Below are 15,690 nucleotides of genomic sequence, written 5' to 3' on the forward strand. Positions count from 1 at the left end.
ACTGTTTTTGCACATCTTCTTCTTCTTGAGTTGATGGAGAGCACGACACTCGTGGAATTCCTGGTCTTGAATAGCTGAAAACTTGAAGATTCGATGCGTCCATGAGATCCGCTCCTTCCGCCTCACGTGGATGATGGTATCCAAGTGGTCGAATAGAAGGGATGTCACCATATCATTATGGAGTATGCCAGTATCGTCCCAGTGAATTCCATGGAGAATGCAGTGTTAACCATATTGCACTCTTCCATGTTTTAGCACAATTCACGCCCTTGAAAGACCTTGGTGATGCAATGCTGGCTGAGAATGTCTCTATTATTCCAGCATCTTCTGTGTACCCCACAATTACAAAATCTTTAAATATAATCTGTGTACGCTCATCATCATTGAAACCTTGATCATCTGTAATGATGTTCACACTTTGAGATGCCATTGAGGGATGCTTTAGGTAAGGCGCAGCACCTGTTCATTTATACAGCTCATTGCTCAATACCTGTGAGCGGGTAGTAGTTGATAACTTGGTCATATAGAACTAGTGCTTACGCTGTAGTGTGCTTCAGGAAATTTGCTGAAGATTCAAATTCAATTTGTACACCTATAGGTCCAGACTTAATCCTCTTCTTCTCTTTCGAGCAGTTTATTTCAATGATTGGTGATAGCTCCTTGAATTTCAATGGACTGAACAGACACCCTCCTTCTTCTTCTTCAGCTCTTTCATAGCAAGAAGCGCGAAACCTCACATTGTATTGTACTGTATTGTATGGAACTGGGGACCTAGAAACAACAGAGAGACTTCATCCCCACCATAGCCCTCAGCGGTTCACAACCCCACAACAGCAGTCCACTCACCCCACCAAGACCCCACTCTGAACCCAGGTTTATTGTGTCATTCAGCCCCCAGTACCCCTCCCCCCCCCTCCCCCTGGGAACGTCTCACACACACCAGATGATTGTAACCCCAATGTTTGCATGCTACAGTAATTATGGTGTATGCGTACATTGAGAAAGTGTTTGCGCAGCAATCGCCGACATAGTGTAACTGCGGCAGAATAAGGGGTACCAGCTCGCATTCACCGAGGCAGATGGAAAACCGCATTAAAAACCATCCACAGACTGGCCAGACCACAGGGCCTCAACACTGATCCACTGGGCGGATTCGTGCCGGGGACAGGCACGCCTTCTCGCCTGGTTAGCAGTGCGTTAGACCGCATGGCTAACTGAGTGGGCTAAACCTCGTATACATATCATACGCTGTACTGCATACATTTTCATCCCACTGCAGGGATAAATTGTCATATGGGTAGGATTCTGAATTCAGGTAGACTCTGGCATTAGTTAACTAGCAGTTGTAGAATACAGTGGAATCATTTGCTATATTCCCTCTTCTATCAGTCTGAGACACAAGCATGATGAATCTAGGCATCTCCAGGTGTGAAGAGGTTTTAATAGCCCATGTTTGTGTACTTGCAGTCGGTAGCATTGGGTACTCGAAAACCTCTGATGAGCCAAATGTTAGTGATAGATATGTACCAGAATTCAGAACTTTTAAAAACTTCAAATGCTCCTCGTCTGATTCACTGATGTGAGGTATTTTCCATATTTAACTTGCTGATTGTGATCATGTTCTCCTCTTGAGGTCTTTGAATTATCTGAACGAGTTCCTGTTTAGCATTCATAATAATGTCCACAAAGAAGCCAATAAGAATTTTTAAACATATGCATGCAGTGAATCGCTTGTGCTCTGCAACTGTTCTATCCATCGGATCGTCTATGAAGCATCCCGCATTTTCTAAACCATTCAAATCCGTGGGTGATGCAGAGACGTATGTTTTAAGGGTTGATGTTATGCTGACATTGCGTGTATGGTCGATCTCAGACCCACTGAGTGCATAGCATATCTCTTGAAATACAAATGGTAAAGCGTTACATGTTATGCTTGGATCCCACTGTATCGCTGCAGGCGGTATTCTTCACTGACCCCTCCAAAAATAAGAAACTCTTGCATGGAAGCGTCATCGCATCTTGGTACTGGATGACAGTCCTAATTTCTTCATTCTTGTTAAATGTGATGAAAACGTAAGGTTTATGCGAGATGCGAGAAGTATTCCTGACGTACAATTCGCTGATCATACTCCACTGGACTGATTATATGGAGTGAGGACGTCATTCCAAGATTTCAAGCCAACTAATTTAAAAAAACTCGTAGTTCGTATGTGTTATCACTTTGCAGTTCAGCTGCAAAGTAATGTGCTGTGGACTGTGTGCACTGGTTTTATACCATACACCCATCCTACCTTAGATGTAATTGTACAAAGAATTCCTCACCACGAAAGTCAACAAGTAGATTATTCTGGTCCACAATACGCAGCTCCAAATACTCCAATGGCTGAAATGTCATTGGAAGGTATATTGCATTGGTAGGAGTCTCAACAATCTTATACCCTGTTGCAACTGAGGGGAAGAATCCCTAAAAGCTATTATTCAGACTGTCGTTGGGATAGGAGTTCATTAAATGTTACACTCGACTCAGATTGTGTGGGCAGGCAGCATGTTCACAGTCTGATCTGACTTGTAAAATTTACTAGGATCCTTCTTCAAAAAGTGCCCTTTGGGGAAACCCAGTAGGCGCCCTACAGAAACCTTTCTGGTTAAAGTCAATCGTTCCATTCACAGATTTAAGTGTATTGATGTTTGCACGTAGCTCAACACCTTTTCCAGAAGGTGTAATTAGATGAATGACGAATACCAACTTCACTTAACGAAGGTTTATTCAGCACTTGCACATACAAGAGCCTGGAGCGACCTGCCTCAGGCCAGAACACTTACAGTACATATATAGTTACAGAATATTCCAGTACAATCATTCTTTACATTTGTGGATACTTCTAGAATGCACACGAACCGAACATAGAAACTAAAATTTTACAGTTCAGGGGAGTTTTGCACTCACGATCCTCCATGTAACAGTCTAGTATCATAACCACTACACTACAGAAACGGTGCTATGCAGCTTATTCTGCGGCATTGCTCCATCCTTAGGAGAACAGCATCTCGGTGTTACGTCCTCCTAGTTCGGCAACGAGCGAATTTACTCCGGGTTACAGGGTCCTTATAGGGCTTCATTCGAAGGACGTGGACAGTATCTCTGATCTTTCGTCGTCTTGTGTCGGGGTCGAAATCTTCATAAGTAACATCAGACAACTGTCTTACAACCTTATAAGGTCCAAAGTAGCGCCTGAGGAGCTTCTCAGAGAGACCAACCTTCCGAACAGGAGTGAAGATCCAGACGAGGTCACCAGGCAGGTAGACAACAGGGTGGTAGATCGCCTCATACCTTCAGCGATCGTTTTCTTGAGCTTGCAGCGTTCGGAGTCGAGCTAACTGCCGAACTTCCTCAGCTCTGGTTAACATCTGGCCGATGTAGTCGTAGTCCACGTCATTAGGATGTAACGGAAACACATTATCCATCATCGTCGTCGCCTCACGCCCATGCAGCAGGAAAAATGGCGTAAATCCTGTGGTGTCTTGTTTGGTGGTGTTGTAGGCAAACATCACGAAAGGTAGCACCTCATCCCAGTTGCTCTGCTCAACATTGACGAACATTGATAGCATGTCGGCCAAGGTCTTATTAAGACGTTGAGTAAGCCCGTTAGTTTGCAGATGGTAGGCAATCGTCAAGTGACGAGTAATGTTGCACCGACGGTTTATTTCTGTCACAAGATTAGACTGAAAAAGTTTCCCTCGATCCGTAATTAACGACCTTGGGGCACCGTGTTTTAATACAACGTCCTCTACGATGAATTTGGCTACTTCCAATTCTTTGGCTGTTTCCTCGGATTTTGTAATGGCATAGCGTGTCAGATAATCAGTGCAAACAATAATCCATCTATTGCCACTAGCAGACATTGGAAATCGTCCGAGGAGGTCAATCCCAACACGCTGAAAAGGCGTTTTGGCTGGGAGAATTTTTATGAGTCGGCCTGGTGGTTTCTGAGGAACTGCCTTTCTCCTCTAGCAATCTCAACGGTGTGACACATAGTGATGGATACTCCGCAATAAACCTGGCCAGAAAAATCTCTTGCGGATCCAATCATATGCCTTAATAAATCCTCAATGCCCGGCGCCTGGTGTGTCATGGAATTACTGTAGAACATCTAAGCGCATGTGTTTAGGAATCACTGGAGTCTTTCCAAACGGATCAGACTTTTTCCTGCAAAGTAAACCATTAACTACGACTTTAAATTGTCCTTTCTCATCCTCTGGCCAATTTAAGGCAAGCATACTTGAAATATCTTGGCGTCCTTCATCTGCTCAGCAGAGAGATCCTGGAGTGCAGCGAGACAGTCACTATCTTCACCAAAGTCTTGATGGTCTTGCACAGGGTTTCTTGAGAGACAGTTGGCATCTTGGTGTTTTCTTCCACTTTTCTACACTATGGTAATGTCATACTCTTGAAGACGTAGTGCCCACCTGGTGACTGGTCCTGTTGGGTCCTTAAGACCTGTCAACCAACAAAGTGAATGATGGTCTGTAACAACTATGAATGGCCTTCCATAGAGATACTGTCGAAATTTGCACATGGCCCAGATCACAGCAAGACATTCTCTTTCTGTAGTTGAGCAGTTTCTCTCGGCTTTTGTAAGTGTTCTAACATCCTAGCATCCTAGCATCCTAAATTTGCACCAGATCAGCACCGATCCCATGTCCGCTGGCATATATGTGTAGTTCTGTAGGTACTCTCTCATCATACAGACCAAGTATAGGGTCAGTCGTCAGAGCTATTCGCAGCACATCGAAGGAATCCTGTTGAGCACCACCCCAGATAAATTTAGCATCAGCTTTTAACAACTCTTGCACTGGCCTGGCTTTGATACAAAAGTCTTTGTCGACAAAACGATGGTAATAAGAACATAATCCAAGGAAGATTCTGACATCTCTAATACCCTTAGGAAAAGGAAATTCCGTTATATATCTCACCTTTTCTGGGTCTGGCCTCACATCTTCGTTTGACACACGGTGTCCATGTATTTTGATTTCTTTTGCTCTAAAGACACACTTTCTTGGATTAAGTTTCAGTCCGCCTTGTTGCAGACACTTAAGAACAACCATCAGTCTTTTTATATGTTCATCAAATGTCTCTGAGAACACTATAATGTCATCTAAATAACAAAGACACATCGTCCACGCCAGGTGCCTTAGAAGATTATTCATCATCCGTTCAAAAGTTGCTGGTGCATTACACAAACCAAACGGCATTACCTTAAACTCATATAGGCCCTCAGGGGTAATGAATGCAGTTTTCTCACGATCAGCCTCATCTACTTCAATTTGCCAGTATCCCGAGTACATGTCGACAGTTGAGAAAAACTTAGCCCCCTTCAGACAATCTAGTGTATCGTCAATTCGTGGAAGATGGTAAACGTCCTTTTTAGTTATCTTATTAAGCTTCCCGTAATCAACACAAAAGCGCCAACTGCCATCCTCTTCCTGACGAGAACCACTGGTAACGACCATGGGCTCTGCGAAGGCTGAATGCTGTCATTCTTCATCATTTTCTCTACCACGTCGCGAATTATTCGACGTTCTGTTGCTGACACACGGTATGCTCTCTCTCTTATTGGTTGATGGTCTCCAGTGCTAATCCGGTGCTTCACCGTCAGTTTCTCTAATTTGCTTTTCACCTGTGGATTGAAGCATTCATAGAACTGTTGAAGAATGGCAAGTAGCTAATTCTGTTGTTCCTTAGTGAGATCTGGTGATAATCGAGCTAGAAGATCTCGTCTCGTAGTGATAGCGCTAATTTCGCCCACAGACTCGGCATGGGAGGTTTCTATGATGCTTGGCTGTTCTTCAATTAACGGCTCAGTGTTTGCTACACACATGCTTCTTGGAAGGATCTGCGGTTCTCGGCGACAGTTAACTATTCACAATTCACCGAATCCGTTCTTAAACGAGACGACAGAGGCTGGGATGACCAAGTTGTACTTCAATGGTATGCTTCTCTTACATTGCACTACAAGATCCATGGGGTGCTGCATGGGATGACACATGTCAGTTACCTTTCTAGCGCTGACTGCAGGAATGATCACTTTTTCCAGCACACATGGTCTCCACACACTTGGATGTGCATCTTCCTATCCACAGTATTTCATCTCGTCTAGCATAATCTTCGAGCGACCACAATCTATAATTGCCTGAGAAGCTTTCAAAAAGTCTCATCCGAGAATGACGTCATGACTACACTCTTGTAAGACGATGAATTCTAAGGGCTGTGTATTGTCACTTATACCCACACGAATGACACATCTTCCTGTAGGTTTTACATACTTCCCATTAGCCAACTTCAGCAGAGATCTTTTGTTGTCGACGAATACTGTTTTCTGCAACTGGCGACGGTACTTCGCCGAAATGACTGAATATGATGCTCCAGAGTCCACAAGAGCTTGGGCTGGTCGGCCATCCATGAGGATATCGACATGGTTTCCTATCATTCTTGTAGTGATCGACGGTGGAGGATTTTTCTCTTTGGCGGCCTCACCTCCAAGGAATGTGTCTTTAGTTTTCCAGGTTGCGGTGGCTGGGTGATCAGCTGGAGCTTCTAAACGGCGATGGAGACCTTGACCGGCGTGTTGGGTAGCGTCCTCTCCAGAGGCTAGCTTGCGGCGATAAAATGTCTGATGTCAGCAGGCATTATAATTTCCAAGGTATCCTATTCCCCAAAAGGGCCATGACAATCCAAAATCCGAGAGGAAAACCCCAATTATTCAGTTCATATATACATCCTGCATGTTGATAAGCCAGAAGATGAAGCTGACCATGAATGGGTGTGAAATCTTATGGGACTTAACTGCTAAGGTCATCAGTCACTAAGCTTACACACTACTTAACCTAAATTATCCTAAGGACAAACACACACACTAATGCACGAGGGAGGACTCGAACCTCTGCTGGGACCAGCTGCACAGTCCATGACTGCAGCGCCTTAGACCGCTCAGGCTGGCCATGAACACAGTGAAGAACAAAGGAGTCAAATATGAAGTAGTTGGACCCGTCTACTTTTTCAAATTAATTGATAAGCAATTATAGACGTGTAGACTGGTTGCTAATCTCTGAGGGCGAAGAGCAATACTACATGTGGATGAAAAGCATGTCCCACCTAGTTTCTTACCAAATGAGTACAAGGTATTTTTTCCATAGCAGCCTAATTCGTTTACCAAGAGTAAGTATCTTGAAAGGCACCTCATTAACTGCTCGAGACAGGAATTGGTATGTGTGAAAATGCTTACCAAGGATAAAAAATTTCTTGAAGTTTAAGAAGCCCATCACTAAGAGTGATGCCTCTTTGTCCGCTGATTTCGAGTGCCTCCTGCTCTTGTGGTGCATTGTAAAAGCAACTACTCTGCCTCCAATACCACTTTCATAGAAAGGCACATACTGCATGTGGCTGTGTATCAAGTTGAATGCGCGTATGACTAGTCAGAACAAATTAGTCTTACATTGAGGATAATCCTGTGAGATAGTTTCTCATTGAGCTTGGAAAACTTGTGTGGGAAGTTGATCAGATGTTGATCACATGTTGATCACATGTTGATCAAAAGCAGATCACATGTTGATCGTAACAATGTCCCCATGATCAAGCAGGTGATTGTCATACTTGTGAGCAGGGCTGCCATTGGATAGAGAAGCGGAAAGTCCACATAGAGACCATTATCTTGTAACAGGGAAGTTCTGCTGCACAGATCACAATGCACACAACTTGAAGTACTAACTACCATGGCACATGTCTGTCGTTTTCCACATTTTGAGCATGTATGAGGCTCACATTCTCACTCCAAACTTAGGGGATTTTGGGTTGAGAGGTGATAAGGTCAGTGTTATCCCTGACAATGTTGAGAAAGATATTTCGTTTTCAAAGAGACTCACACCTAGAATAACGTTCCACTTTTGGAGTTTGCTTCACTTCATGCATGCATCTGTCCACAAACTTGCTGAGACGATGCGTCCAGAAGATATGAATATCACCAGACTCATGTATCCTGATGATGCAATGTTTCACCTTGCGTAGAAGAAGGGGGTCTTTCCATATGAGTATCTGGATTCAGTGGAGAGACCCAACAAAACAATATCGCCAACTTAATCACATTCTCTGTAAAGTAACAAGCACTGCCATAACAGATGCAGAGTATGGCTACATGGTGAATGTTTGGTAGGAGCTCTGAATTGCTAATTTAGGGAAATACGAGTACGTTAGGTTATATATGAACACTGGCAAACACATGTTTTCATACATGTTTCAGAAGTTCAGGAGTGTATGCCTGGGTACATACAAGCTCGATCCTGCTGTGGCTTCTGTGGGATGCGATGCTAAGCAAGATGCATATCAGCATTGAACTGTAGGCTGATGTAAGGATGCTGCTCTTTTTCGAAAGCATGATTCATGTGGAACTTTTCAACTGTGTGCACAGGTATGCCAAGGTGTCCCACAAATAAGTGAGTAGTACAAGTCCTCTGACAATTAAGTTACATACTTTATCTGGATTTAAGCAACCTCTATCGCCAAGTAATGTGACGAAGTCTACCATTTGGAAAGTTTTCTATGCGACTGGTCCCGGCGGAGGTTCGAGTCCTCCCTTGCGCATGGATGTGTGTGTTTGTCCTTAGGACAATTTAGGTTAAGTAGTGTGTAAGCTTCCCATAAGATTTCACACACATTTGAACATTTGATTTGGAAAGATTTCATGTATGTCCAAAATGGAAATCGACTGAGTGAAGGAAAAGATCAAACATGTGGGTGCGTATGCTGGTGAATGATACATTCTGTATGCAGAGTTGGAATATCCCATCTACTTGATTGGTGAGCACAGTGAAATGCAACTATGCCTGGAACGCCTAGTTGCGCTAAATAGTTCCGTCCTGAAGCTGTTGACAATAGCAGGGAACAAACAATGTTATACTGTGCACTACAGAAACCTATAGCAATGCCTCAGGTTGGGTATGGTACTTGCTAGTACTGCTCGTGGAATTTCCTTCAAGCAGCGTAACTGGCTGAAGAAGTACATTGATTTAGACACTGACCAGAGGGCTCTCGCTATGTGACTTCGAAAAAAAAAAGATTTTTAAAAATTAATGAACAATTCGATTTTCGGAAAAACCGTGGAGAATGTTAGAGAAAACTGTGAAGTTCATTTAGTCTACTGGTGGAGTGGGCATTATGTCACAAGAGATTACATCACCAGGCCACATTGAAATGGATCTCCATCTTCAATGTAGGACTAATCACTGTGGAGATAACCAAGGTTTCAGTGGAGTTCACGAAGCCTGACTATATTAGCGTGTGTGTTATGGGTCTTTCCAAACTTCACGTGTACCGCTTTCATTGTGACTTTGTGAAGCAAAACTTCGCTGGCCCCAAGTTACTTTATATAGATACAGATGGATGCGGGTGAACGATATGTTCTGTATGTAGAGCTGGAATATCCCACCTTCACGTGACTGGATATAACTGCGATCCACATTAAGTAATTAGGTATAATCACGAAGAATTCGTCACGTCTGGATATGCGGCCGATAATCCTCTTGGAAAAGCACCTCAAAGCAAGAAGGTCATCGTGATGAAAGACGAGGTGCTTGATTTGCAGATGTGGAGTTTGTGCGACTCATATCAAACGTATACGTGTGCTGTGTAGATGAACGTGCCATCCATAGATTGGGTTAGGGTGTGCTTCTTGTGACATCAAAGTCTCTCGCGACTGAAGCCTATAACAGTTACGTCCTTGAGCATGATAGCGTAGCCCCACGTACTCCATAGTGTGTCAGGCAGCAGGGAAATAAAGATTAATTGTGGGCACGCTTACTTTATATTTTGTTAACCAGGAGATCCTTGAATCGATTCTTCTTCGTAGCAAAATTATCAATCACGTCATCTTGTAAGTTGTTTGACCAGATTTTTTTCTATGGCAGTCGTGCAGAGAGAACTTAAACTATCGTTTGTCATTGAATTGCGAAGGCAGTTTTTTAATTCTTGTGGTAGCGCTCATACTTCTTTCAGAAGAAGCTGCAGCGATATGGAATGTAAGAATCAGTTTGATAAGTTTTATTACTTCGTTATAAATATTTTGACGATCATTATCCGTGGCGAATTTAAGAAGGTCTGCAGGTCGTAAATATTCAGGTTTGTCAACGTAAAACGTTCCCTAACTCATTTTCCAGTCATTCTTTGTTGAAGAATGGGTAAGTTGTGATAAAGCGGTTCAGTTCCATTGTTGTGAAATTTGATTTATAACTCCCAAACTGATTCCTATCAAGCAACTCTATAAACTGAAAATTCTGAACAAGTCCAAAACGCATTTCTGTTTGCACTACCATGTTATCTAGGATCTCATTAGATAACATCACTAGGGACTGGAAGCCATGCTCACTGAGGCTTGCTTCACTGTGAAATTTCTTGTTATAGTTTCAGTACATGAGGACACTTTTTTTTCTGATCTCAATGGTTTAACAGACTGATGATCTTCCTGATTTCAGTATTACACATATTAATATCACATGCAATTTCGTGTTGAAGAAGTGCATAGAGATGGCCAGTATACACAACAGTTTTTTGTACAGATATTGGAAAAGGAACTGAATTTTACTCAGTGTGCCAAGCAAGCCAGAACGATTCTGCATCCCAGCCTTCATCATCTGTGGTGACATTTTCATCTCATGGTATATAAGATATAGTGTCTGAAGAGCTTGTGAATTGAAATTCCAGTGTTTGGTACATATTTGAGGCAATCTGAATCCTATATGCTCTAAGAGCTGTGTTCTCTACGAGGACTTGCTAAAAATGAATGGAATGCTGCAAGGTTGTAAATGAAAAGCCTATCTGATTTAATATTTTTAGAACCATGTGACAGCACAAGATTAAGTTTATGAGCAATACAGTGCAAAAATACAGCTCATAGTCATTTCTTTATAACAACATTTTGCCCATCTCTATGTGAACCTGCCATTGCCATCATTGCCATCATACATTGGCTCACAGTTTTGTCAGTAACTTCTCAAATAGCAAATGAATTGAGTTCAATTTTTCATAAACCCTGAGCATTTTTGTCAGTAGAAAATAGTGAAAAGCAATCAATATTTCTGTGGGAGTATCTTTTGTACAAAACCTGAGAATAATAATCGCTGACTTACAAGAAGTACCAGGGTTCATCTGTTTGCACTCTAACAAATTTAGATGAATGTAACTGCCACCGCCATTGTCACCCCCATTAGCCCCAGACTGTATCTTGTGATTTCACCCAGTCGAAAATGGAACGGGCGGACTTAGGTCACTCATTATCGTTTTGGAATTATCCAGCTGAATCGTTGTAACATATTCAGGAACTTCCAGAATGTGTAGGATAAGTCGCCTTCTTGAATATACCAGAATTGTATAGTCTGACTTGCAGTATACGCTCACAGTCCTAACTGAAGTTAATGAAGTGCACAGTCGCTCCACAAAGGATCATTACCTTGAGCATGTCGTAAAATCTTCCACACAGTTTGCTGCAGCGTTGAAAGTTTGTTGATGTGCGGCCCATTAAAGTTTTTTGGCTATGTGCGAAACTTTCTGTCACCATTTCTAGAATTGCAAATGGCACACTTGGTCGACTGGCACTTTTCTGTTTACAGATACAATCAGTGTCCCTAAATTGTAAATACCAATGCACAATGATCCGTTTTCATTGCGGTCTTTCCTATAATTCCTTCTGAATGCACACTGCACTATTGTCAAAGATAAATATCTCACATATTCCAACACATGATAACTCGATTCTTGCTTTATTGCCATTTTGTCAAGGCACTGGTCTTATAATGCCATCTGGTGAGCACAATGCAAACTCAGTGAGTGTATGGTTCTATTTACACAAATTACCAGGTATAAACGTGATACAGAAAACTGAAGCAGATCGAAAACTCATGTGCACAACTGGCTACAATGTATCAGTGGAAAATAATAGTCAAAAGTGCGTAAAAAAACCACTCACACTTCCGAGTGAAAATAACGGCCAAAACAAATCAGATAGACATACTAGTACAAGTGTAAATAACAGTGGAAAATGTGTGATAATATCTAACACAGACTCAAAGTAGGGAAGATATTACCTGTAGGAAATGTGCAGAAACATAGCACGGCTTCTGGGCAAATACAGGTTTGCATAATATTGAGTGCAAAAGAAAGTAACAAACGATCTTTGTGTGTTAGGTGATAGCCATGGACGTGGAATTTCTGCACTGTTTACAAAAAAATTTAGTTTAAAGGTATTAGGCTCTGTCAAACCAGGAGCGCCGTTTCGTGAGATAGCAGAACAAACAAATTCTGCTCAAGTATCCAACTTAAATAACGACGATTTTGTCGTAATTTTAGGTGGCTCAAATGATGTTTATCGGAATGAAACGTACAAGTTAATAAAAAAACTGAAGAACTGTTTAAACAAATTAATACACACCACAATTTGTGTTGTAAACATACTAACTCGTTATGACTTGCCTGTCTGGTCATGTGTAAACCGTGAAATTTGTGCTGCTAACAAACAAATCTCTGAAATGTTCTGAATTTAAAAATGTAGAAGTTATTGACATACATGGCTTAGGTCGAAGGTTTTTCACAGCTCATGGACTCCATTTAAATAAATTAGTAAAAGGACTTTTAGCAGAAAAACTATTTAGCAATACCTGTGTCAAGAGGACACATACACCAAGCTTAAAAATCGCCAGAAAAACACGAATTACAGGTTGGTTTAAACCAAAAACTACAATCTTGTTAGCAGAAGCATATCACTTTCACCAACTTGAAGACATATTATGTACTGATGCAGCAGGAGAAACCATCCCACCATCGACAGCCAGCCTAGCAGCAGAAACCAATCCACCACCAACAGCCAGTATGACAGCAACAACCACTCGACTCCCAGCAGGAGAAACCATCCCAACATCAACAGCAAGCCCAGCAGCAGGAATCAATTCACCACCAACCGCCAGTAATACAGCAACAACCACTCGACTCCCAAATAGAAAAATCAAACAACCATTGCACTTATAGGATTTTTAGTGCCAGTCAGCCTAAGGCAAATACAAAGATCAGAAACGTTTTTATTCATGATTGTACTGGTTCCCAAACATTTCCAACAAAAACTGTAAATAAGGAAAAATAGAATAGGAAGTGCAAAAGTCCTATTAAGTAAGCTATTCTTGATACCTCTGGCAAAAAACAGCACTTTTTTAGTGCACTTCAACAAAATAGTATGGTTACAACCCAACAAAATGAAAGAATGAATAAAACTGATGAACTACAAATTTTACTCTCAGAATGTAAAAATATTAAAATTGTTTATTTAAACGAGAATTGGTTTACAAAAGATAGTATCATAATTTTAAATAAGTTAAAAAATTTCAATGTAGCCTCAAGGTTTTGTAGAACAAATAGTACTCACAGAGGCTCGTGCATACTTGTAAATAACTCTGTAGAGTATAAAGTAAAAGACGATTTCAATTTTCTAAATGAAGAAGGAGTATTGGAAAGCTGCTCAATTGCATTAGCAACACAAAATATTATTATTGTTTCTATATATAGAATCCCAGGTGTAGAAATAACAAAATTATTTTTACCAAAATTAAAAAATCTTTTACAGAAAGTCATCAATTAGAAAAAGAAAAAGGATGAATAGCAGCTGATTTCAATATAAATTTATTAAATCAAACAAATTACTCAATAAAGTTTATGGACTTAATCGAAAAATTTGGTTTCAAGGTAACCTTCATGGAAATCACAAGAGAAAACGAAAATACAGGAAGCTGTATTGATAACATTTTAACAAATTATAAATTTGATGATGCAAAGAAGTTATGTGTGGAATTAGGACTCTCCTACCACTCTGCTCTGTTCATTGAAATAGCAAATGCAAATGAACCAAGCACTAGAAATACTTATAGCAAAAGACATTTTACTGCTGCAAAATTTAAAGCAGTTCTGCTCTAAATTAGAAGAGGTGGAATGGCAAGTTGAAGATGAGACTGTACAATTTAACAGGTTTCTAGAAAGTTTCTTACATGTATTTAATGAAATATTTCCACTTAGAGGATTCCACACAGAGGTGTGAAGTAAGATAATTTGAATCACCACTGGAATAAAACTATCCAGTTGGAAGAAAAGACAACTGCACAAGGAGTTGAAATACAACAAATATCATGTTTTCATAAATTATGTCAAATGGTATAAAGGCTTATTTAAAAGGTTAGTGAAAGCTGCAGAAGAAACGGTAAATAATAAATACGCCTTGGATCATGAAAACAAATCAAAGGCAGTCTGATCTGTCGTAAAATCAGGACTGGGGATGAGACCTAACAGCAAAGTTATCTCCAAAATTAAGGTTGGAAATAAAACCATAACAAATCCTGCTCTGATTTCAGAATCTTTTAACAATTCTTTTTATAAATGTATTAAAATCAGTTGCAGATGTAGATGGTTATACAGAAAAAGTACAATTAGGTCAGAAGGTTGAAGAATGCTTTAACAAATTAAAAAAATCAGTCACAGATGTAGAGAACACTATATTACAGCTCAAAAACAAAAATTCCGCAGGGTGGGATGGCATACCTACTAAAGTAGTTAAATCAGCTGCCAGGACAATAGCTCACACCCTTTACTCAATAATCAATAAATCACCCGAAGAAGGCCACTTTCCACACGCCCTGAATCATACAGAGCTAAATCCTTTGATCAAAAAAGGCTCAAGAGAAGATATGGGAAACTACCACCCAATCTCTATTCTCCCAATTTTCACAAAAATATTTGAAAAAGTGGTAGTAATGCAAATCAAAAAATTTATAGAAAAATGAGACATACTGTTAGATAATCAATATGGCTTTCAGAAAGGCGAGAACACAATAGACACTATAAATGAGTTTGTGAAAGAAATTTGTTCTGCCTTAGACAAGTCTAGCAAAGTTGCCGGATTGTTCTGTGACCTCACAAAAGCATTTGATTGTGTAAACCTATTAATTGCTCCTGTATAAAATGGAAAAATACGGAAATGGAGGTCGTGTTTTAGAGTGGTTCAGGTCATACCTCACAGAGAAAACAAAGAGTAGTTATATCATCAAGCAAGGGAAACTGCTTCTCTGAATGGATGATTATTTCACAAGGCGTCCCACTCAGTTTTATTCGCTGATGATATGTCTGCCCTCACTGAAAGCAATCACTCAGAACAAAGTCCCTCAACTGTCACAAATCTACTAGACAGTTTAGAAAACTGGTTCCAATTAAGTTAAATGGGTTATAATTGAATATTGGAAAAACACATTTACTATAGTTTAAACCTTAAACTCTTAGATAAATGAAATTCATATTACCTGTAGAAATCAGGAACTGAAAGAATCAGATTATAGTAAATTTTTAGGAATACATTTGGACCAAAATTTATCCTGGTCTTCACATATAGAATACTTAGCAAATAAGTTAGACAGCCTGACCTTTGCTATGAAGATTTTGTCATATTGGAATAGCATGGGGATAAGAAAAGTAGTTTATCACAGATATTTTGAAGCTGTTACAAGGTATGGCATTATCTTTTGGGGTAATACAAGCAAAATCATTACAATATTAAAATTACAAAAATCAATTGTTAGAAATATGTATAACACAAGACCAAAAGAATCTTGTCACCC

This window comes from Schistocerca cancellata, chromosome 4 (assembly GCF_023864275.1).
Source record: "Schistocerca cancellata isolate TAMUIC-IGC-003103 chromosome 4, iqSchCanc2.1, whole genome shotgun sequence".
Classification (NCBI taxonomy): Eukaryota; Metazoa; Arthropoda; class Insecta; order Orthoptera; family Acrididae; genus Schistocerca; species Schistocerca cancellata.